The following is a 22,673-nucleotide window of genomic DNA, read 5'->3' on the forward strand; positions in this document are numbered from 1 at the left end:
ACAAGCCTGGGGGTTCAGGTCTTTTCTGTTAGGGGATGGATGGAGGGGCTGGTGAGCTCCTGGGTCATTGCCATCTGGAGGCACATTTCACCCCAGAGATGCACCTCAAAATGGTGTGGAGTGTGTGTGTGTATACGCATCCACACATGCACACACCCCTGCTTCTGGCCCCCATCCAGACAAGGGGCCTGGGACCCAGATGAGTGGGAAAGCCCCTAGAAAAATGAAGTCACTAAGCTGCCTCTGGACGGCACACTTGCAGGTATGGTGCCTGCCCTACCCACGTGGCCATTCCCTGGCCAGCCACCCCGGCTGCTGCTTTCAGGGGGCCTGTGAGCCTACAGCCAGGCTGGGGGGACCTGCAGGAAGAGCAGTGAGAAGAAAAACAAGAAGAGAAGTAGCCTTGAAAGACTAATGGGGTTCTCTGGACCCAGAGGACACATGGGCTGGAGAAAAAGATCAGCAGAGGGGCAGCTGAGAAGGAGGGAGGCAGGGGTGTGTGGGAGTGAGGGGGTGGGGGCGGGGGGTGTGAAAGGAGACACAGCAGAAAGATTATCAGATCGTGGGGTGGGGGTGCAAACCCAGGAGAGATCAACAGACATCAGAGCATTATGCAGGCCAAGGGGAAAACACCCCTACACATGAACTGGATGTGGGTGGGGCTGGGACCAGAGGACCCCCAGGAGTGAGCCAGCGTGAAGGTCCGCTCTTGCCTGTGCTGGGGGTGATAGACAACAGAGCCTGACTGTGCATGTGTGTAGCAGGGCACACCCCGAGGCGTGGAGGGAGAGAGGGCAGGGAGGCCTGGGCATTCCTTCAGTCAGCAGCACGGGACAGGACTGGACGGCCCCTACAGGCACGCACTCATATTCCTGGGGGCCAGAAAGCGGCCTCCCCATGTTCCCTTCCCTGGGACCCTGAGCTTCCCTCAGCTGCTGCACAGCCCTCTCCTGCCCTCGTCCCCATCACCCCACCTTTCTGCAGTTTCCTCCTTGCTCCTCAGGAGTCAGTGTCCCTGAAATATGACAGTCTCCATCCCCGGACAAGTCCTCTGCCCTCGCCACAGCAACCACCAAACACTGGCCCACCCCTAGCACCCCCCACCCACAGCCACTGCTGCCCCCAAGCAGAGCACCGAGCACAGACCCTGAGTTACACATCCCAGCTTCAGATTTGTGTCTCCTTCCTATACGATGGGACCTTGAGCAATACTTAGGTCTTTCTAAGCCCTCGTTTCTTCTGTTAAAAAAAATTTTTTTTTTAAATTGAGTTATTGTGAGGATTAAATGAGGTAACATCTATGAGGCCCCTGGCATTGTGCCAACCACAAAGTAGGTACTTTCCTTTCTAGCCTTTTAAATTCATGCTCCCAATGGTGAGATTTTGTTTTAAATCTCCAGGGGCTTCCCAAATAGCTCCACCATCTTGAAGTTCTAAAGTTGGATGTGCCTTTAGGAGTCACATGGTCCAAGCCCCGCTCATCCCCATGTTTTAAGTGAAGACATGAGGCTGTACAGACATAACTCGTATTAATAATAAAGCCGAGACCAGAACACAGATATCCTGCTTTACTGCCACAGCCCTCAGCTTCCTTCCTTAAGCCAGAGCCAAATGATAGGCACAGTGATGTTCTCGGAAGGTTTGTCCCATCGGCTTGGGTAAGACTGAGCCCTGAGGTACAGGCTGGGGCAGAGGCCAGAGAAGGACTCCGCAGGAAGAGTCCTGAACAGTTCAGCTCTGGCCCCAAACTTGCATTCCCACTTAGCAAAGCCAAAGCTCTCAGAAAACCAGTCCCATCCCCACGCTCCCCACGGCCCCTCAGAAGGCGGCTCAGTGGCCTGCTGTATCCCTCTCATATGTCCCTTGGAGATGAGCCCACTCATACTAAGTGAACAAAAGATTTCTCCAGCCACAAGCTGTACTCTCCCTGAAAGAAAGATCGCAAGTCATTGCAGGCGTCTCTGCCACATACCACTTCTGTGGCACAGGCCAGTAACAAGTGGCTGTAAAGCTGGCTCTTTATTCTGGCTCTGTGTCCCTGTCACATCCCAATCATGGCCGGCAGAATGAAGAGCTAGGAACTGCAGGATGGTGATGAAATATGCCTGGCCCCGGAGGACAGAACCCCGGGGGGAGCCAAAGCTGCTGCCAAGAGGACAGCAGAGGTCATGATCCGTGTTTGCCCGTCACACATGATGGAAAGGCTCCTGGGAAAGGAGGCGAGTACATGGGCCGGAGGTGACTGCAGCAGGAGGAGGTCTGGCCAGAAGAGAGGGCAGGACATGCCAGGAACCAAACAGTTGGGGAGAGAAATGCTGAGGGGCGTGCAGGCACATCGGGCAAGAATGGGGGACCCCTGTGTCAGGAACCAGGGACCGGATAAGCAGAAGCATTTCCAGACTCCCTTTCCTCAGTCCTCCTGCAATGGCAAAGCAATGCCCCCACCCCGTCTGCAGGTTCTCCCAGGGACAGGCCGCCTGGGAGGAGGCAAAGACGGAAAGGAAATTCCAGGGTTTCTGTACCCAGATGCCTCCTTAATCCTAGAGAGAGGGAGCCAGGAAGTGCAAGTTAGGGACCCCTGAGTGCACTCAGTACCCTCCAGCCCCGGATGGGAAGGGCATGGGCAATGGGAAAGGGACTCCTCTGAAGGCCCTCCCTGGGTTCCCTGACCCTCGCAGATGCTCAGGGGCGAGTGCTCTGCTCCCCACTACCAGGCAGCCTGATCTGCGGGAGCCAGGCAACCCGCCCCTTCCTTCAGCACTCATTTGTCCCGATGCAGGAACATGCAAATATTTAATGCAGCCATTCACCCGCTCCTTCTGGGGGCCTGCACAGCAGTGCAGCCAAAAGCATGGGCTCTAGAGCTAAGCCGCCTGGTTTGAATCCCAGCTTCACCAGCAGTGGGCTATGTGACCTTGGGAAGGTACTGAACCCCTCTGTACTTCAGTCTCCTCATCTGTATCAGGAATAACATTAACAACTACCTCTGGGAGTATTTTGAGTTTAAATGGGTTGATGTATGACGAGAGCCTAGCATCGCAGCTGGTAGATAACAGAAGCTAAGTGAGATGGAGCTACTATTATTATTCAGTCATCAAGAAGTCGTAAGCATGCCGGGCCAGCATGGCTCTGTGGGTGAGCATTGACCTAGGATCCAGGAGATCGCGGTCAGGACACATGCCTGGGTTGCGGGCTCGATCCCCAGCAGGGGCGTGCAGGAGGCAGCCAATTAATGGTGACTCTCTCATCATTGATGTTTCTATCTCTCTCTCTCCCTCTACCTTCCGTTTTCTGAAATCGATAAAAATATATTTTTTAAAAAAGAGAAGAAGTTGTGAGCACTGAATGTATGCCAGGTGCTCTTCCAAGCCTAGGGTCCCATGGCAAGCCATTCAGACATGGTCTGTACTCTCAGGGAACTTACATTTTAGTGGGGGAGGCAAATATTCAATACCTTAAGCATTACATATTCACGGTTTTGATAAGAGCTATAAAGGCAAAGAATAGAGAGCACTGAGCATGCAACAGGGACCTAGCAGGCTTACAGGTCAGTGGCAGGTGGGTCCATCTTACTCTTCCCACCCCCCCACCGTGCCCAACCGCACTGGCTGTGCCGTCACCAGAAGCAGGTGCCCGCCAGCGGCAAAGCCATGTGTGCCCTGGGCAGGTCCACTAGTGTGTCTGCTCAGACTCAGCATGGGAAGCCCAGGCAGGCCCAGTCCCCAGCACCTCCCCTGCCACCACAGTCACCCCTGGGGATGAACAAGGAGTCCTGCTCCAAGTCCTCCCATTGTCTGATCAAGAACAGGCACTCTTCCTGTGCAATATTCTGGCATAATCTGGTCACTCTCAAGGTCACAACTATTCATCGGAGTCCTGCTTGCTCCCTTAGAGACTGTTCTAAGTCTAATCTCCAGCCAGGAGGGCAGAACAATTATTGTGCTAGGCAGTGTACAGTTAATTTAGCAGATTTATTCAGTTGTGTCATTTAATCATCACAACCGCTCTGCGAAGTTGGTATTATCAGTATTATACCTATTTTACAGATAAAGAAACTGAGGCTCCAAAAGGTAAACCCACTTTCCCAGGCGCTTTGCTGCCTGACGGGCACTCACCTTGCTAGTGGAACAGCTAGGGCTCCAGCCTTGCCTCGTCTCAGCCCCGCAGGCTTAGAGCAACATGATACAGGCATTTTTCATAATGAGAGTAACACTAATTATAATAATAGCTATGCTTATATAACACGTTCTATGTGACAAGTGCCATCTTATACACTCCCTACATGTAAGCCCCTTCCCCCCCATAGCAACCCGTGAGGTAGGTGCTGTTAGTCTCCGTTTGCAGGTGAGGAGGCTGAGGCACAGAGAGGCTGGGGCTGGCTGGGCCCGAGGCGGAGCTGCCCGCTGAGCCGGGCGGGGAGCGGCGACCGCCGGGAGCAAAGGCAGCAGCGGCCCAGGAAGCTGCCCAGCTGGTTTTGCGGTTGTCCTCACCCGCGCACCAGCCTGCGGCACCTTGGCCTCCACTCCTTCCGAGAGCCTAGGCTCCTCTTCCCTGGGAACAAATACCGGGGAGGGTTTGTGAGGAGTTGCCCCCCGCCCGGCAGGACAGTGGGGAGCCTCCGGGGGGCTGGCTGGTGGGGGCTCAGAGGGAGAGGCGGCGGGAGCAGGGGTAGGCGAGCAGCCCAGGCCTGGAGGGGACCTGGCGCTGCTTTTCTCCCCCTCTGGCTCCCCGGGCTCCGCTCCGCACAGGTCTGCGGGAAGGACAGAGCAGAGCGTGGAGAGCAAAAGGCCCAGGTGGGAGGCCGAGCAAGCCCCACGGCTGACTGGATGCTGATCTCGGTGGTCCCCATGGACAGGAAGCAGATCAGGGCAGGTTGGGGAGGGGCGAGGATCCTTTCGAGGTGGCTCCCTCCCTCATTGCTCAGAAGCATGTAGATGAGGCCTAGTGCTGAGCTAGCATGCTCCTGCCTCCCTCCTGGACCACAGAATGGGAGAAGCTTCCATCAAGTTCCTGAGCCACCTCCATGGCCAGAAGCCCTGCCAAGGGGCTGCTGGTTCCTCCTCTAGCTGGTCTTACATTCCTTCCATGCCCTTCAAGTCCCAGGCTCACTGAGTGTCATTTCCTATCATGATAGCTGGGCAGGAAGGGTCGGCCTGGTGAGCCAGTCCCCACAGGCTCTCGGATGACTAGCAGGATCCTATGGGGTGCAGGCAACCCAGTCCTCCACCCAGGCCCACCTAGAACACAGGTCCCTAAATTCATGAGAGCATAATCCTTCTTCCCAGCTAACCTCTGCAGTTCATCCCTTCACAGCAGCAGGACACATAAAGAGAAGGAGCTCAGCACCAGCACAGGTTGGAACTCTGTTACATCCTTTGAGAGCCCCTCCCAGGACCTTCCAAATAGTAGGTGCTCAGCAAACACATGCTGCGCCCGTTGGCCCATCTAGGTGGGCTCAGCCTTCTACCACAGGAAACAAGGATGTTGTCTGCCTCCTGCTCTCTGCTCTGCCTTTGTCACAGTGACTAAGGTACAACTCTACAGAGTCAGCCTGCCCACCTCCCCTCTCTCCCTTCCAGAAGCCCTTTGCCTCCAATTTTCCTTCTCAGTGACCACCCATCCTCCCTGGATACATGGGGGGAGGGGGGAGGCAGAAATCTGTCTCTACTGGATCTAATTTTCAAGAGCCAATGAGGCCCAAATTGGTAGCCTCTCATAGTCCTTACTACTGACAAGGTTGTCTTGGGCAAGATATTTAGTTTCTCTGTGCATCAGTTTCCCTATCTTTATAATGGGGTAATATCCCTAACTCAACCTTCACTTGTCTGTTAGATGAAAAAGTTCAAGTATGAATGGCGTTGGGCAAACTGGACAGACAGACACGTGAAAAAATAAAATTAGAACACTTTCATACACCATACACAAAAATAAACTGAAAATGGATTATAAAGCCTTAAATGTAAGACCCGAAACCATAAAACTACCAGAAGAAAACATAGGTGGTAACTCTGGCATCACTCTCAGCAATACTTTCTTTGGATATATCTTCTCCAGACAACAAAAGCAAAACTAGGCAAATGGGATTACATCAAACTAAAAAGCTTTTGCACCTCAAAGGAAAATATCAACAAAACAAAAGGACAACTTACAGAATAGGAGAAAATATTTGCAAATGATATATTCAATACGGGGTTAATATCCAAAATAAAGAACACACACAGCTCAACATCAAAAAACAAGCAACTCAATTAAAAATGGGCAAAGGACCTGAACAGACACTTCTCCAAAGAGGACATGCAGATGGCCAACAGACATATGAAAAGATGCTCAACATCACTATCAGGGAAATGCAAATCAAAACCACAGTGAGATATCACCTCACACCTGCCAGAATAGCTACATCAATAAATCAACAAACAAGTGCTGGCAAGGGTATGGAGAAAGGGGGCCCTCGTGAACTGTCGGTGGGATTATAAATTGGTGAAGCCCCTGTGGAAAGCAGTGTGGAGATTCCTCAAAAAATTAAAAATAGAACTACCCTATGACCCAGGATTTCCACTTCCAGGTATTTATCTAAAGAAATCCAAAACACTAATTTGAAAAGATTGAAGAGTTGTACTTTGTTCAACCCCAAGTTCATTGGAGCATTCCTAGTGTCCATCAATAGATGACTGAATAAAGATGTAGTGAAGGGATTATCCAGAGCATACACGTGCATACAGACCCAGGCAGCAGTGTGGTGTTGCCAGAGGGGTGGGGGTCAAGGGCTGGGTGGAGGTGGGCAAACAGGTGGGAAATGGGGACATCTGTAATAGTGTCAACAATAAAAATAAAGTTTAAAATAAGAAGATATGATACACACACACAGGGGTGGTGAAAAGTAGATTTACAGTTGTGAGTACGTGAAACACAGAGTTTTTTTCTTGTATTATTATTTATTTATTATTGTATTATTTATTATCATTAATCTACTTTTGCCCACCCTTGTGTAACAGGGTGTCCCAAAAAATGTATACACTCTTTGAATAATTATTAATTCTAAAGGGTTAAATCTGAAAAGAAACATTGGAATTAACAATTATTCAAAATGTGTATACATTATATATATATGTATATGTGTATATATATATATATATATATATATATATATATATATATACACACACACACACATATAATGGATATATATACATATAACATGGACTATTACTCAGCCATAAAATAAAGAATGAAATCTGGCCCTGGCCAGTGTGGCGCAGTGGGTTGGAGCCTCATGCCACACACCAAAAGGTTACAGGTTCAGTTCCCAGTCGGGAAACACACCTGTGCTGCAGGTTCCGTCCCCAGCTGGGGTGAGTACAAGAAGCAACCGATTAATGTTTGTCTCTCACATGGATGTTCTCTCTCTGTCTGTCTCTCCCTCTCCATTCCTTCCCCTCTCTCTAAAATCAATAAACACATTGAGGATTTTAAAAATATTTTTTTAAAGAATGAAATCTTGCCATCTGTAAGAACATGGATGGACCTAGAGGGTATTAAGTCAGAAAAAGGCAAATATCATGTGATTTCACTTACATGTGGAATCTAAGAAACAAATGAACAAACAAAACAGAAACAAACTCATAGATGCAGAGAACAAATTGATGGTTGCCAGAGGGGAGGAGGGCTGGAGGGATGCATGAAAAAGGCAAAGGAATTAAGAAGTACAAATTGGCAATTATAAAAAAAGTCATGGGTATGTAAGGTACAGCATAGGGAATATAGTCAATAATATCGTAATAACTATGTGTGGTGCCAGAGGGGTAGCAGACTTATCAAGGGGACCACTTCGTAAGTTACATAAATGTATAGCCACTGTGGTGGGCACCTGAAACGAATGCAATATTGAATGTTAACTGTAATTAAAAAATAAAAAAGATTTTTAAAGAAAATTTAAACTAAATTAAAACCTTGGAAAAATATATACATACATACAATTTCATATGTGCAAAAATGTAAATTTATTGCTTGCATTAAATATCACCAAACTTTTAAAAAGTTCAAATATGTTGTGGTAGCAGAACAATGGGCCCTGAAAACGCCCTGACCCGGGCCGTGAGCCCGCTCCCGACATGGCACCGGGCCTCGTGGGCCTGTTTGCCAGACAGCTGGAGACGGAGACTCGCCTGGGTTATCCAGGTGGGCCTGCCTCCCCCACGGCTCCCTGAAGCAGAGAAGCTTCCCTGGCTGGGTCAGAGAGATGCGAGCAGAGAAGATGCACCCAAGATGCATGTTGCTGGCTTTGAAGCTGGGAGAAGGAGCCTGAGGAAGCTGTAAGTGGTCAGGAAATGGAATCATCCACAGAACCACCCTGGAGGAATACAGCCCCTCCTACACCCTGATTTTAACCCAGTGAGACCCGTGTCAGACTTCACACCTACAGAACTGTAAGAGAATAAATTTGTGTTGCTTTAAACCACTAAGTTTGTGGTCATTTGTTAGAGCAGCAATAGGAAACTAATACATATGCACATAGTAAGAGTTCAATAAATGTTAGCTCTTTAATATTAACGCCATCATCACTGCATCATCACTGTTATAATACAGGGCAGAGGACACAGACACACTGTGCTTCCACCCCAGGGCCGCTGAGCGACCAGAGTGAGCTGGTCAGAGCCCAGCTCTCTGCACTGGGCCCCGGACTCTGAGTGCAAGGCGGCCAGAGGGTAGACAACATCCCCAAACAAAACGTCGCCTGGCACAGGCACCCCGTGCGTGAGGGGCAGACATCAGCCTCCCTGCAGCCCTTTCTTTTAAAGAGCAGGAGTGGCAGCAGCCGGGGGAGGGAAGGCCGCGGTCCGCGGGACAGCATGCCCGAGGCTGTCCCAGTTCCAAAGCTCAGCCGTGCTCCGCTCCAGCCCTCCGCGACTGGGGCGACTGCCAGACAGAGGGTCCGGGAAAGCTGGGCTCGTCTGAGGATTTGGCATCCAAAGCTGGGATCTTGTGCTGAATGGGCCTGAACAGAACCTGCAGGAGGACTTCGCTTACACAGAAGGGAAGACTGCCTTGTGAGCAGAACGCCAGAGAGTGCTGGCTCACTGGGGAGACCAGGAGCGAGAAGGGGACTTCCGCACAGCTGTGCGCTGGGGCAGGGTGGGAGGGACGCGGGTGCTCTCCAGAGGCCCAGCCTGTGATCGGCAGTAGCTAGCCCTCCCCAAAGAAGCCCTCACACCCCCCTTCCTCAGTCCCTCTCCTGACCAAGTGAAAGCTAGGCGTTGCCCCCACAGAAACCCCCAGCCCGCCCCTTTCCTTCCTCTCTCCCAGAAGCCTTTGCCCCAGTTTCTTCCTCAGTGCCCCTACACCCTCCCTGAACAGTGGGGGAGCCTCGGAAATCTGTCTCCACTAGATCTTCGACTTCTCAGGAGCCAAGGAGGCCCAAACTGGCAGCCTCCCATAGTCCTCCATTCTAAAGTAAGACCTCTGGCCTCAGGCTGAGCCCAGTGTAGACACAAGGCCTCCCCCACCTCAGGAGACAAGGGCCATTTCCCGTCAGGCCTGTGACAAGAGCATTAGTAGGCTATAAGGGCGGGTTCACGCCTGTCTGTTCACCACAGGGCCTAGCACAGAGTCGGCCTCCAAAACCATTTGTTGAGTAAGGGAACTCCCTCTAAGAGTCCATAGCCTTCTCAGAGTGCCCAGGAAAAACCCAAGCCCTTCCCACCTCCCTCCAAAGGGAAGCTCAGCAGAAAGAGCCACTCCAAAGAGATGGACCACTTTGGGGTGACAGGAGACAGCAGCGAGCTAGGCTGGGGGTCCAGGGGGCTGGACAGGCAGAACCATGGCTCCCAGGAGTAGTTTAACCTCAGCCCAAGGGCACATCCCAAGGGAGTTGCTCAGTGTCAGCTCAGACCTGCCCCCTCTTCCACCCCCACCCTGTCCCTCCCCTGTCCCCACCCTCCTTTTCTGAAACTGAGCTCCAAGCCCACATTTTCCCACTGCTCCCTGCTAGCCCAGCACTGGCTCAGCTCATGGGTAGTGGGACCTCTCCTTGTTCCACCCTCCATAGTGCTTTGCTCCATCCCCACCCCACCACCTCACTTTCTGATAAAGAAACTCCCCTTAGCACCACCCCCCAAGTCTGCAGGGGGACCTTGCAGGTCCACTACTGACCCACAAGTTGTCTCTGCTCAAATTAGAAAGAATGCCTTTGTCTGGGGATGCAGGCCCCCAGGTGCACGCCTGGTCAGAAGAGCATAGCTGGATCTCAGCGCCATCCCCCCTCAGCCGAGTGTCCTTGCGCAGTGCACAGCCTGCCCACCTGCACAGAGCCCCCTACCTGGCAGACTTCAGCGACGACACCCATTGAAGGGGCCTCATAGACCAACAAGTCTTAACTTCTCATTTCACAAGTGAGGAACCAGAGACCCAAAAGGCAGGGTAATTTATCCAAAGTCACTCACAAGCTGGTGGTAGACCCAAGGCCCAGGATCCAGGTGTCCTGGCACCCAAGCTGGCACTTGTGCCCTTGCCCTACTCTCCTCACACCTCACTCTTGAGAACACATGCAGGCAGGACAGCAACAGAGCTCCTGAAGCAACGTCTGGGGAAGCCTCACCCCAAACTGTCCAGACATAAAACCAAATGCAAAACTCTGAGCCCTCTGCCACAGAACCGTTGGCTATTGTGGAACAGAAATACAGCTCTCCTAATACAGACCCTCCCCATTAATACAGATTCTCCCCATTAACAGGGACCCGCCTCATTAACACGGACCCTCTCCATTAACACAGACCCTCCCCAATAACACAGACCCTCCTCATTAATACAGACCCTCCCCAATAATACAGACCCTCCCCATTAATATAGACCCTCCCTGTTAACACGGACCTCCCTTTTAACGCGGACCCTCGTTAACACAGACCCTCCCCATTAATCTCCCGCCTGCCAGCAAGTGCAGCCGGCACACCTGTCTGGGCCTGGGAACTCCCTGGAAACACAAGTACGCAGAGAGGACCTTTGTCAGAGAAGGTGAGGCAACTGTGGAGGGGTGGGGAAGGGGAAGAAGAGAGTGAAGAGGGCAATTCCAGTCTATCACAATTTTCTGTCCAGGGTTCCCAGTTGACGATGACACCACTGAGCTCTGCTTCCCAGAACAGGTGAAGACCACACACACGCACACACACACAGGCACTCTCACTCTCTGGGTGGTGTCTGCAAACAATGTGGTGAGTCTGAGCTCCTCCTTTTTGAATCCTGGCTTTGCCACTTTGGGCTGCGAAGTTTCAGGCAACTTCCTAAACGTCTTTGTGCTTCAATTTCCTCCTCAATACAACAAACACGGCTTCGTAGAGCTGTGTGAAGATTAGGAGGGTGAACAGAGCAGGCACTCAGTAAACACTGGCTGTAACTACACTGGGATGATGTTTCTTGACCTTGTCCCGGCCTGTTTTCCTGCAGGAGTGTGTATGAGGGGCACTGTCCAGGCTGCCCAGCACAGTTTCCAACTCATTATTCCAGTTGTCAGAGCTGAGATGAACTGCCTTGAGAAGTATTGAGCTCCCTGTCACCAGGAGTGAGCAAGCACAATCCAGATGAGCATTTGGCATGGACGTGGCAGAAGTGGGTAGGAGTGGGGGATCTCTTCCAAAGTCCCTTCCAGCCCCAAGAGACTGTGAATATGTGAATAAACCCACATCTCCTGGCACCCACGTGGGCACAGCTTTGCCCATAAGTGGGGATACACATACAGGGCACACTCAACACTGGCTTCAGCACTCAGCCCCTCCCCACCAGCCAGTCAATTCCTGTGTACACACAGACATCCAGGGGGCAAGCACAAGCAGGATTTCAAGTAACCGGTTTCCTACCACTCCCAGCTGTCTTTCCCTGGGCACCAGCTGCCAGCCCCCGCCCCTGTGCTGCGCCCTGACTCTAAGACAGGGTTAGGCAGGGACCAGGACTGGGCGAGGCAGTGTGTTAGTTCTACCCCTGATGTAGGTGCACTGACAGGAGACGGGGCAGTCCTGGTAGCCCTGGCCTCTAAAGGGCCAGGGTGCCCAGTATGTGGGTGCCGTGAGACATAAGGGCTTCCCTATCACAGCAGGCCCACACCTCCAGCCAAAGGTGAAATCAGCTCCACCTCTAGGGGTAGGATAAGGAGAGACTCAGGACGTCCTTGCTGCCAAAACTACCCTGCTCCTGCCTACTGTCACCCCACCCCACCCCACCCCTCCCACCTCAAACAGCCCCTCCTGTTAGCCATTCTATGAGGGGACCTGGCGCTGCTGGCAAAGGAGGGTGCAGTGTCCACACCCTGCCATCAGCCCGAGATGCAACCCTGCGCATCAATTCTCTTTGCAGGAGCTGTGAGGACAGCTCTTCCTTCCTAACAAGACTGGCTTCACCTGGGGTTAAAAGGGCCCCTAAGTGCCACCAACACCTTTGCTGGGAGAGGAGACCACTCACCAGGAGGTGGGGGAGGTAGGCCAGCCTGGGATGAACCATTTGTTGTGGATTCACCCAAAAATGGATTAAAAATTAGGTGGAGGTGGGAGAAACAAGGAGCTGGCCTCAGAGAGCACAGCTTTCCCAAGGACCAGCACCTCCAGCCCCACGCCGCCTGGTCCCCTCAGAGTGCTGCGCGGGTGCTGCAGGAGGCAGGGTGTGTGTGTGTGCGTGCGTGTGCGTGTGTGCGTGCGCGTGCATGTGTGCGCGCGCGCGCGTGTGTGTGTGCGTGCGTGTGTGTGCGTGTGTGCGTGCGTGTGCGTGTGTGTGTGCGCGTGCATGTGTGTGTGCGCGTGCGTGTGTGTGTGCGCGTGTGTGCGTGTGTGTGTGTGTGTGTGTGTGTGTGTGTGTGTGTGTGTGTGAGAGCCTATCCCCTCCACCTGGCCTACCACTGCCTGACTATTCTTCCAAATCAATGGCCTCTTTGTGGCTGAGGACAGACAGGGAACAGAGTGTGCGAGGAAGGATGGGAGGCTACCTGTGGGCACTTGCTGCCATTGGGCCCCAGGGCTCCCGGAACCTGGGCGCAGTATGCTCCCCTAGAAGGTCTCCTCACTTCTAAACATAGAGGCTGGGCCATCAACAGGGGCAGTAGCTGGAGCCTCCCAACTCCTGATATGGGGCAGTTCCTGTCCCAAACACCAGGGAAGACAAGGATTACCGGCCCCAGGCCCAGGTCTGCTAGGTGTCCCTGAGCAGTCCTACACCTGCCAGCAGCGGGCAGCCCTAGCAGGAGTGAGGCTCCCAGGCACCCGGAGGTGGGCTGGGGAGGGAGAGGGGAGCAGCATCCCTCCCTTGTCTGTTCACATCCATGGAATTTCCAAGGCCTGAGCACAATTGCATGTCCTTCTCCTGAAGGTCTCAATGCCCTCCTGGTCCTCAAGAAGCCCATACTCAGAGAGACAAGAGATACTCAGAGGAAAAGTTAACCCAAGGTGATCTATGCAAAGGCCAGAGAGAGGGACAGCCAGTGCTCTAAGCTCAGGAACAACATGAAATAGGACACGGCAGAACTCAGAGTGGGGTTCCCTTGACCATTCTGCTCTGGACCAATCAGATGGGGGAGAGTCACCATTCCTTCCAGTACCAGGCGCTGGGCGAGGCCCTGAGCACCCAACTGTGACCAGGTGACAGGGCCCCTGGGCCCCTGCCCTTCGAGTGTCTGTAGCCTAGTGAGGAAGAAAGACATCGGGCAGATAACCACACAGATGACTGACTGCGGCTGGCGTAGTGCACAGGCATGAAAAGATTTAGGAAGGAGTGTCCACATGCACTCTTGCTCACCTGCTCCAGGCCCAGCCAGGGTTGGAAGTGGGGACGTTTACATTGTGAAGGACATGAGCTGACTTCCTCTTGGTCCAAAGTAGACCAAAGAAACGTGCTAACATCCAAAGCACAGTCACGGCTAGGGTGACTTTTCCCTCCAGGTAAAATGGGAAAGGAACCAACAGGCACAGTGCTGAGTTCTGTGTGCCAGGCAAAGTTGGTGTCTTCTCAGTCTTCACTCTGTGAAGTGTATGCTCAGCCCACTTTACAGAAGAGGAACCTGAGGCTCAGGGAGGCAAAGGGACAGGCCCCCAGCAGAGCTAGGATTGGAACCCATAACTGCCTGTGTCCAAGCCCCACAGCTTTTCTGCTGTAACATGCTGCCTCTGGGGTCACATCCTGCAGAGGGGAGAGGGAGGCCTCAGGGACGAGAGAGGGAGAGAGAGAAAGGGGCAGGTAGGCTAAGGAGTGCCAGACTGTGGCTCTCATCAGCACCTCCCATGCATCACAGCATCTCCCCACCAACCTGCCGCACGCTTAACATTCTGCTCAGTTTCCACTCAGCTCCAACTCCAAATGTTTATCAACACGTGCTGTAATGTAATCAGCTCCTGGGAAAATACGCCAGGTAATGGATGCTGGCAAAAGTATCAAATAGATGTCCCCTCTCGCCCACCCTCCCAGCCAGAGCAGCACCCAGGAAGCGCCTCTGGTCCGCTGCCCTGCAGCCCTGGCAGTGGAGGCCCCGCAGTAGCTGAAACAGTGGGGCCCAGCAGTGCGCAGGCACGGAGCTGGGAGCTGCTACCCACACCTCGCCTCATCTGCCCCTCACAGCAGCACTGTAAGGCTGGTCTTACTATCCCCACGTTGCAGGTGCGGAAACTGAGGCCCCCAGTGATGATGAAACCAGAGTGAATCAGCAGCAGCATTAGAGCAAAATAAGGGGTGATCTCCCCACCTGTCCTCTCACCACCAGGCCACCCTTCCCCACAGGGCACAGGCCTTTGAAGAAAGCTGTCTCATCACCTTCCAAAGTTGCTGGGTCTGAGGCCCAAGGGCCAGAAGGAAGGGGACTGGCAGCCGCTTCCCCATTCCTGCCTGAGCCAGGTAGGGGACAGGGTGCTGAATGGGTCCTGAAGGCTGGCACTGAGCCAAAGAGGGGGCTTCATTGGGGTGTGGGGACAGGGGGGCTCTGAAGGAGGGTCCTTTCCTCTTCCCTTCTCCTACAGCCAGAACTTAAAGCAGCCCAGACAGAGGGAAAGGAGTGCATGGAGTTAGGGAGAGAGCCCAGATGGGACAGGACCCCCAGCCCAAGACCTCCAGGCTCTCCCAGGGCCAGCTTGTGGCCATGCAATCCTAAAGGAAATCAGAATTTGTTTATCCCTCCAACACCGTCAATTGCTACTTTTATCTGATGGGAGTTGTAAATGAGACTTTATGGGATTTCTAATCATGGCAGCTTCCCTTTATCAGCCTCTGATTCCCACTTCTCAGCTGAGGTTGACTCTGGGAAATGCTTTGAACAGGAATCCAGGATCTAGTAGCAGCCCTGTCCTGGTCCCTGCTTCCATCATGAGAGCTACAGGTTGTCAAGCAGGCACTGGGTACAAGACATTCACATGGAGAAGTCGGATCTGGGCTCCAGCCCCGTCCCGATGGCACATCCAGCATCCTGGATTCTGCCTCTTCAGTAAGGCCTGCCCCACCCCCCACCTCACCGGGGCTCTAGGAGGGTCAAATAGGTTTCAGGCCTGAAAGCCCTATGAAAACATAAAGCAGTCACTCAACCTGGACTTGCTATTATTATTATTGCTGTTGTGATTGTGTGTAGGTGAGCTGGGGGAGCAGAGTGTGGCATTCCATCTGAGAAAGCTTGTTGGAGTACCTGGAATATATGTGCCAGTTTCATGGGAGGGTGGAGTTCTTGTGTTTGCACCTGTCCCAGGAGTGCACGGGGCAATGTGTATGCATCTGTATCAGTACACGGGTCAATGTCTGTGCATCTGTATCTGTACATGGGGACACACTTGAGTATTTCAATATAGTATTTCAGATACAATAATATGATAAACCTCTGTGCCAGGCATTTTGCTAAACACTTCATAGAGGGCTGTGGGCCAGCCTGGGCATGCACAACTCTGTGAGGCTGCACACGAGCACGTGTAGCACACGCGTGTCGTGTTGGATGAATGTGAAGGAGTGTGTGCCCATTCATTTCATGCAGGCAACAGGCAGTCTCTCCGTGAGCTTTGCCTGAGTTTCAGTGAAAGTGTGGACATAAATGTGAGTGAATCTGTGTGTACACATACGGGTGTGCACACGTGTGTGCACGTATGAGCAGAGATGCACACCACTGCCCTGGCCCTGGGCTGACAGGTGTAATTGCTCACTATTTATCAGCTGCCTGGGATGCCCTGAGCTCATTGCCACACAACCATCAAGCCCAGACACACTGTGGTGACAGAAGCATGCTTGGGAGGGGGGTGCCACTCTGCTCTCTGGCGCCACAGTCTGTGCCAGGCAGCAGGGCCCCTGCCAGGGAAAGGTACAGATTGACTATACTGGCTTGGAGCTGCAGGAGTGCTCAGCAGACAGGCCAGGCTCAGGAACCCTGGGAGCAGGACAGACAGAGCTGGCACCTTTAGGTCCAGAGGACCTGGCCATAACAGGCTAACCCCAAGCCAGGCCCAGGAATACCATCTTAGCACAGTAGGGGTTGGTGCGAAACATCCTGGCATCCTCACTGGCCTCGGGATTAAGCCCACACAACCCGGCACACAGCCCCCCAGCCCCTCTCCCCCTCCTCTTGCAAGGCAGCCGCCAGGCTGAACTCCGTAGTTTAGCTACACCATCTCGTTGCTTTGCCCTCTGCCTGATTTCTCTACAGGACATCCCTGACTCCCCATCCCCATCCCTTGGGGCTCAGCTCACCTCTGCAAGAAGGTTTCCCTGACCTCCCTCACCTCCTCGACTAGAAAGGTCCCCACTGGAGGGAGTTCCCTGTCATCCCGCTCCCTGATGGACCCTTCCTTCCCTGTTAGCCTTTGGCCCCAGGAAGGAAGGGAGCATATCTCAGCAGTTGCTGGCTTTATTCCAATGTTGGCATGGTATCTGGTCAAATATTTGTTGAATGAATTATTGTTAAAAGCCTGTTGTGTGAGAGTGGTTGAGCTCTCTGTGTCTAATCATGCTGTGCATCCGAGCAGATCTCAAGACTGGGACAACCTCCCCTCCCACTCCCTCTCCTCTGTGCCACCCCATCCATCCAGTCATCATCCCCAACAGGTGTGAAGATGGTAGAGTTTAAAAAGCACTTTTACAAAGGTCCTGGAAGTCATCAACACCATTTTACAAATAAAGAAACTGAGGCACGGAGCGGTTAAAGTGGCTTCTTAGTAGAGTGACCAATTCATTCTGATCTGCCCAGAACTTTTTCAGTTTCAGCACTGAAAGTCCGTGTCCCAGGAAGGCCCCCAGTCCTACAAACCCAGAAGTTCCTCACTTCCTCTACACAGTTAGTAAGGGCAGACCCAGGAACAACCTTGGACTCATGCCCGCTCTGCTCAGCCTCTTCCTGAGGTTCCTCAAAATTCAGTGGCCTGTCTACCCTTTGGATGTCACCTCCAGGTCCCTTATCTCCCTCGTGACCCTCTTCCCAGCAGCATGTGCTTAAGGAGTGCTGGGCATTCATATTAACCTAAATTAAATATAATTCAGAGGCTCACTTCTGGAGGAAAAGCACTTTATATAATATAGAAAAATTAAAACTATTATTACAGCAACTTCATAATGATATTAAAGTAAATTTTAAAGTAAAAATCCTTTACTCGCAAATTGTTTTCATTTCTCCATGTTGCCTCCACTTTATAGGTGCATGTTTTCACAGAACTGTGAGCAACGTACGCATCATGCTATTCCCCTCTCCACTTCCCGTTACAGAAACCTGGTGCAGCTGCCCCCACTCTGGACCCCGCACATCCCCGCATCCCTCAGCCGGTCACCGGGAGTCCACGTCAGGGCTGCCTGCTCCAGAAGGGCTCCCTCAGTGGCAGGAGTGCTAACTTGGGCAGGTTGGGCTTCGCCGGCTGCCCTGTAAGCGCTGGCCTGGTGCACGTGTGCAGGGTGCAGGGCAGAGGGACATAGCTTTCATCAGGTCCTAAAGAGATCTGAAGCCCAATGAAGCTCAGCACGCTCCATGGGCCTCAGATAAGGGCGTGCGGGTTCACCTCTGTGCTGCTGTCTATTGGGCTTGGGCTCACCCGGGAGCTCTGGGCTCCCTTACAATAAATTCCATTTCCCGGCTTCCATAAGGCTCTCAAAAAAAAAAAAAAAATCAGGTTCTTCTAGATAAGTAGCCCATCCTGATAATTATTCTGACCACAACACTCCTCACCCTGGACCTAAAGGCAGCACCGAAAAGAAGAGAGTGTGGGGGAGGTCGAGCACCTTCCTCCTCTTCCTGAGTCCCTTCTACCTCTTTCTCCAGGCGGAAGCCCCACCCAGACCTGTCCTACCTCCTGGTCTAAGCTTCCTGGTCCACGCAGTTCCTGGCTGAAAATGAAGCCTTCTTCACAGCACCCCTGTTGAATTTTAAGTACTGCCACCCAGGTAAGGAATGCTGCCTCCAGTCAGGTCCAGAATCCCTTAGGATTGCGGATATGGTGATCCCTGGGAGTGTACTGAGGGCTTCTAAACAGAGGCAGGAAGCAGACAAATTTACCTTTCCGAACCCCTTCTTTCTGGAGAATTGGGTGGTTCTAGACGGAACGGGGTCCTCTACCACTGCTCAGAGCCCCAGCTCCCAAAGTCATGGAGATCCTGGGACAGCATGGCCCATAGGGAGAGGCTGGCTGCCTGGGAGCCATCATGGTGCCACTTGGAGGTGGTAGATCACTGGGCCTGGGGGCAGCTGTGTCCAGAGGCACGGTTGTCCCCAAGAGCAGTGGCGGCCGTGGCGATAGGAGGCTCTGCAGGGATCTCCGTGAGAATAACAATTAAGTGTTGCTAAGCACTGTGGGATACAGCCACCGGAATGATGACAACAGTAATTAGGTGCTGTGGTTTCCCGGCTACCCCAGGAGCACTGCTCAGGGAAGCTGGCCTGCCAGTTGGAAGGGGGCACCCATGCCAGTGGGTCTGCTCCGGGGCTGGCTGGGCGTGGTCTGCCTTCCTCCATGAATCCTCCTTCTCCTCTCCCCTTCCCTTGCCCTCAGCCTCAACTGACCCCAGACTGGGGACACAGAAGCGGGTGACCCCCATTCAGCATGTTCAAGTGTATCTTCTAGCAACAGATTTCAGGGGTTTGGGGCATCTTGGGGACTTCTTAATAGGGTTCCGCCCACATTGAAGTGAGCTTTGTTAGCCAATGACCGAGTGACACAGGGGGGCCTGAGATATGGCCCGGGGCGGAGGGTCATTATTATATTGACTTTGGGCCTTTTCCAAGCCCATCGGTCACCTCTCTGAAAGAGCCTATGGAAGCTGAGGGAGGGCCCTGGGGACAGTTTCCTGGGGATGGTACCTTCCACAGGGCTGATCTCTGTCAACTGCCCCCAACCGTGGGGTAGGTGAGAAAGCTGAGTCCAGGAGCCTGTCCTTTGAACGGGCTGTCACTTCTGCAGTCGTCAGTCTCAGAGCCAAGAGGGAGCAGGCATTCAGCCAGCCTTCTCTGCACCAGGGCAAGAGCCACGTGCAGCATCCCTGACAAATGGACCTGGGCCTCCGTCTGAAAAGGGACAGGGAGTTCATTCCATTGCCGGTCCCCCAAATATTCTTCCCTGCAACAAATTAAAATTTACTTCCCCATCACATATGCACATTAATCCTGACCCTTCCCTATGAAAGCACACAGACTACACCTGCTCCCTTCCCCTTGGGGCTTTGGAAGATCACTAAGCACACCTCCCTTCCACTTCTCCTGGCTTTCCCTGTATGAGATCTGAAGCCACCTTCTATCCCCTCTCTACAGGTAACCGCAATTCCTACTTCCCTGCAATGACCTTATTAACTTCCCCACTTTCTACCCCAAAACTTCTCTCTTCAGAGTTCCTCTCATCCCCTCTCCAGGCTCAAAGAAGGGTGAGTCCCCTACCTCCCCAGGCCGACCCTCCTCCGCTCTAGTGTCACCATCCGGCCTCCCCCAGGTCTGACCCAGGCAGCACTCGTTTCCCTTCTCATAGTGCTTCTCCAGCCTTCTCTGTCTACCACCACCTCTCCCTCAGCTTCCAAGATACTCAGCAGCTTCCATTTCCCACTAAAAAGGAGAAGACAAGCCCCTTGGTATGTGCCGTGCGAACCCTCTTCAGGCCGCTGGCCCATTTGGCTCCTCCTGTCCACCACACTTCCCAGGAGCACAGACACCTGCTGCCTTCGCTTCTCACGCCCATGTGCTCCGGTCACTTTGACCTGGGTTCTGCCCCGGCCCCGCCACCAACACCACACCCTCAAAGGTCACTAGTGTTTCTGCTACTCTTTCCAAAGGCCCCGTCTGATCCCCACCTGCTTTCTACTTCCTCCCCCATTAAGCTCCCCCCTCATGCGGCTTCCATGACAGCACTCTTCCCTCGCTTTCCTTCCTCACCCATCCTCATCTGTCCCTCCTACTCACGTTCTCACCAGACTTATCTGAAAGCACAGCTCCCACAGCTCCCAATAAGTGCTCCTCTGTTCAGAAACCTTCAATGGCTCACCACTGCCTGTGGAAAAGTCATAGACTTTTCTCAGAACCCCGATGTTTAAAGAGCATCAAAACAGCGTGCTCTTTAAACACACTCCTATGCAAGCAGAGTTAGGGAAGCCAGGAGTCTAGGGCTTCCACAACACTATTGGAAAACCACCGCACAAATTAAATTCCTCAGTCTGCAGATGAGGAAACAAGCCCAGAGAGGAAGAGTGATGGGCAGAAAGCAGCACAGGAGGTGAGGTGGTCAGTCAGCACTCTCAGTAAGTGCCTACCAAGTGCAGAAACCACACCAACATGGCCCTACCCTGGAGGGGCTGGCAGCCCAGCAGGGATTAATCAAACGTCATAAACAACGACTGGGGTAGATAGGTCACAGACATGCAGAGGGAGCTGTGAGAGCATGTCGGAGACTCTCACCTGGTCTGAAGGGCAGAGTGGGCCACCCTGGGGAACTGACACATGTACGCTAAGCCCCAAAGGGTGGCTAAGGAGCTGGCCACAAAGGAGGGGAAGAGCCCGGGGGGCAGGTGGAACACTTGGCTGAGTTTGATGGCTGGAACCTCAGGAGAGGCCAGCAGCCCCTACTCAGGGCCCTGGGCTATGTGAGGCAGGCTGACGGAGCAGGCTGTCCCCACGCTTGCTGAAGACTCCAGCCGCAGAGGCTGGCAGGCCAGAGGGTTTGCAAGTGTTGGGGTCTGATGAGTGAGTTAGAAGACAAGCCACTGCTAAGTGCAAAGTGGAATTGTGGAGTGGATCTCGCAACATAAAATAAATGTTAGTGGGAAAAAGAGAAATCTGAATGTATTCTGTAGTTCCGTGAATAGTGTTTACATATCATGACAATTTCTTAGTTCTGCTTATGTAAGAGATTAACGCTAGGGAAGCTGCATGAGGGACATGCGAAAACTCTGCATCATCTCTGCAACTTTTCTGTAAGTCTCAAATTAATTCAAAATAAAGAGTTTTAAAAACACATATATCCCTCTGGCCTACTGGCAGAGAGAAGCAAAACTAGACATGGAGAAAAAGATTACAGTAATAATAACGACTAGCACTTAAACAGTTCTTCCTGTACACCAGGCATTGCTCCAAGCACTTCATTTAATCCTCACAACAACTTCACGAAGTAGGTGCTATTATGTGCCCTCATTATACAGATGAGGAACCTTAGCACAGAGAGGTTAAGTCACTTGCTGAAGGACAACACAGCTGCTGAGTGGCAGAGCTGGGGTTTACAGATGGAATCCAAGCAGTCTAGCTCAGAGTCCTGTGGGCTGGACATTACCTTTTACTTCTTCCCTTCAGTGTGCACCAGCTATATGCCGAGGATACTGCAAGGATCAGGCGGAAATCAGAGTGCATGGGCTTGGGGGACAACAATAGAAATGGAGCAATATCACTAGACTTAAGATATATACTGGAAGCAGAACCAACAGTGCTAGCTTTTGAACTGGAACATGGTGGTTGAAGAAGAGGGAAGAAGCAAGAAAGGCTCCTGGACTCAGCTTAAGAGCAGGGACCAGAGCCCGGCCTGGGTGGCTCAGCTGGTTAGAGCATCGTCCCAATATGCCAAGGTTGCAGGTTCAGTGCCCGGTCAGGGCACATACAAGAGTCAACCAGTGAATGCATGTCAGTGGAACAGCAAATCCATGTCTCGCTCTCCCTCTCTCCTCTTTCCTCTCTCTCAAATCAATAAGTAAATTTTTTTTTTAAATAGTAGGGACCAGAACCTAGTCTCCTGATGGTTGGTCCTGTGCTTCTTCCAGCCACTGAAGGAAACCTTTTAGATGGTTCACAGTCTGGCTGTCCCTTTCTCTTACACATCCCGGAATGCAAAACAAACTGGACCACTTGCTGTTCCTACACAGGCCCTGATCTCTCCCCCTTTCATGTCCTTGTACAAGCTGTTCCCTTCACCAAAATTCTCTCCTCGATCCTTCTTGGTTCAAATCTGACTCACCCTGCAGGGCTCACTCAAATGTCACCTCTTCCAGAAGCCTTCCCTGCTCTCCACAATGAGAAGCACCCACTCTCTCCTCTAGAGACCGGCATGCTTTGGCTCTCTTTGGCAGCTGCCTTCTAGCCTATAATATAGTTATTTGAGTAGGGTCTTAGCTGTAGCTCACTCTTGCATACTCAGCACCTAGCATAGTAGGTACTCAAAAAGACACCTATTTACTCTCTGAGTAAACTCACTACCACACACACACACACACTCCACCTGGCACCCATGTTGGTGCGT

The sequence above is a fragment of the Miniopterus natalensis genome, chromosome 11, assembly GCF_054644295.1.
Source record: "Miniopterus natalensis isolate mMinNat1 chromosome 11, mMinNat1.hap1, whole genome shotgun sequence".
Classification (NCBI taxonomy): Eukaryota; Metazoa; Chordata; class Mammalia; order Chiroptera; family Miniopteridae; genus Miniopterus; species Miniopterus natalensis.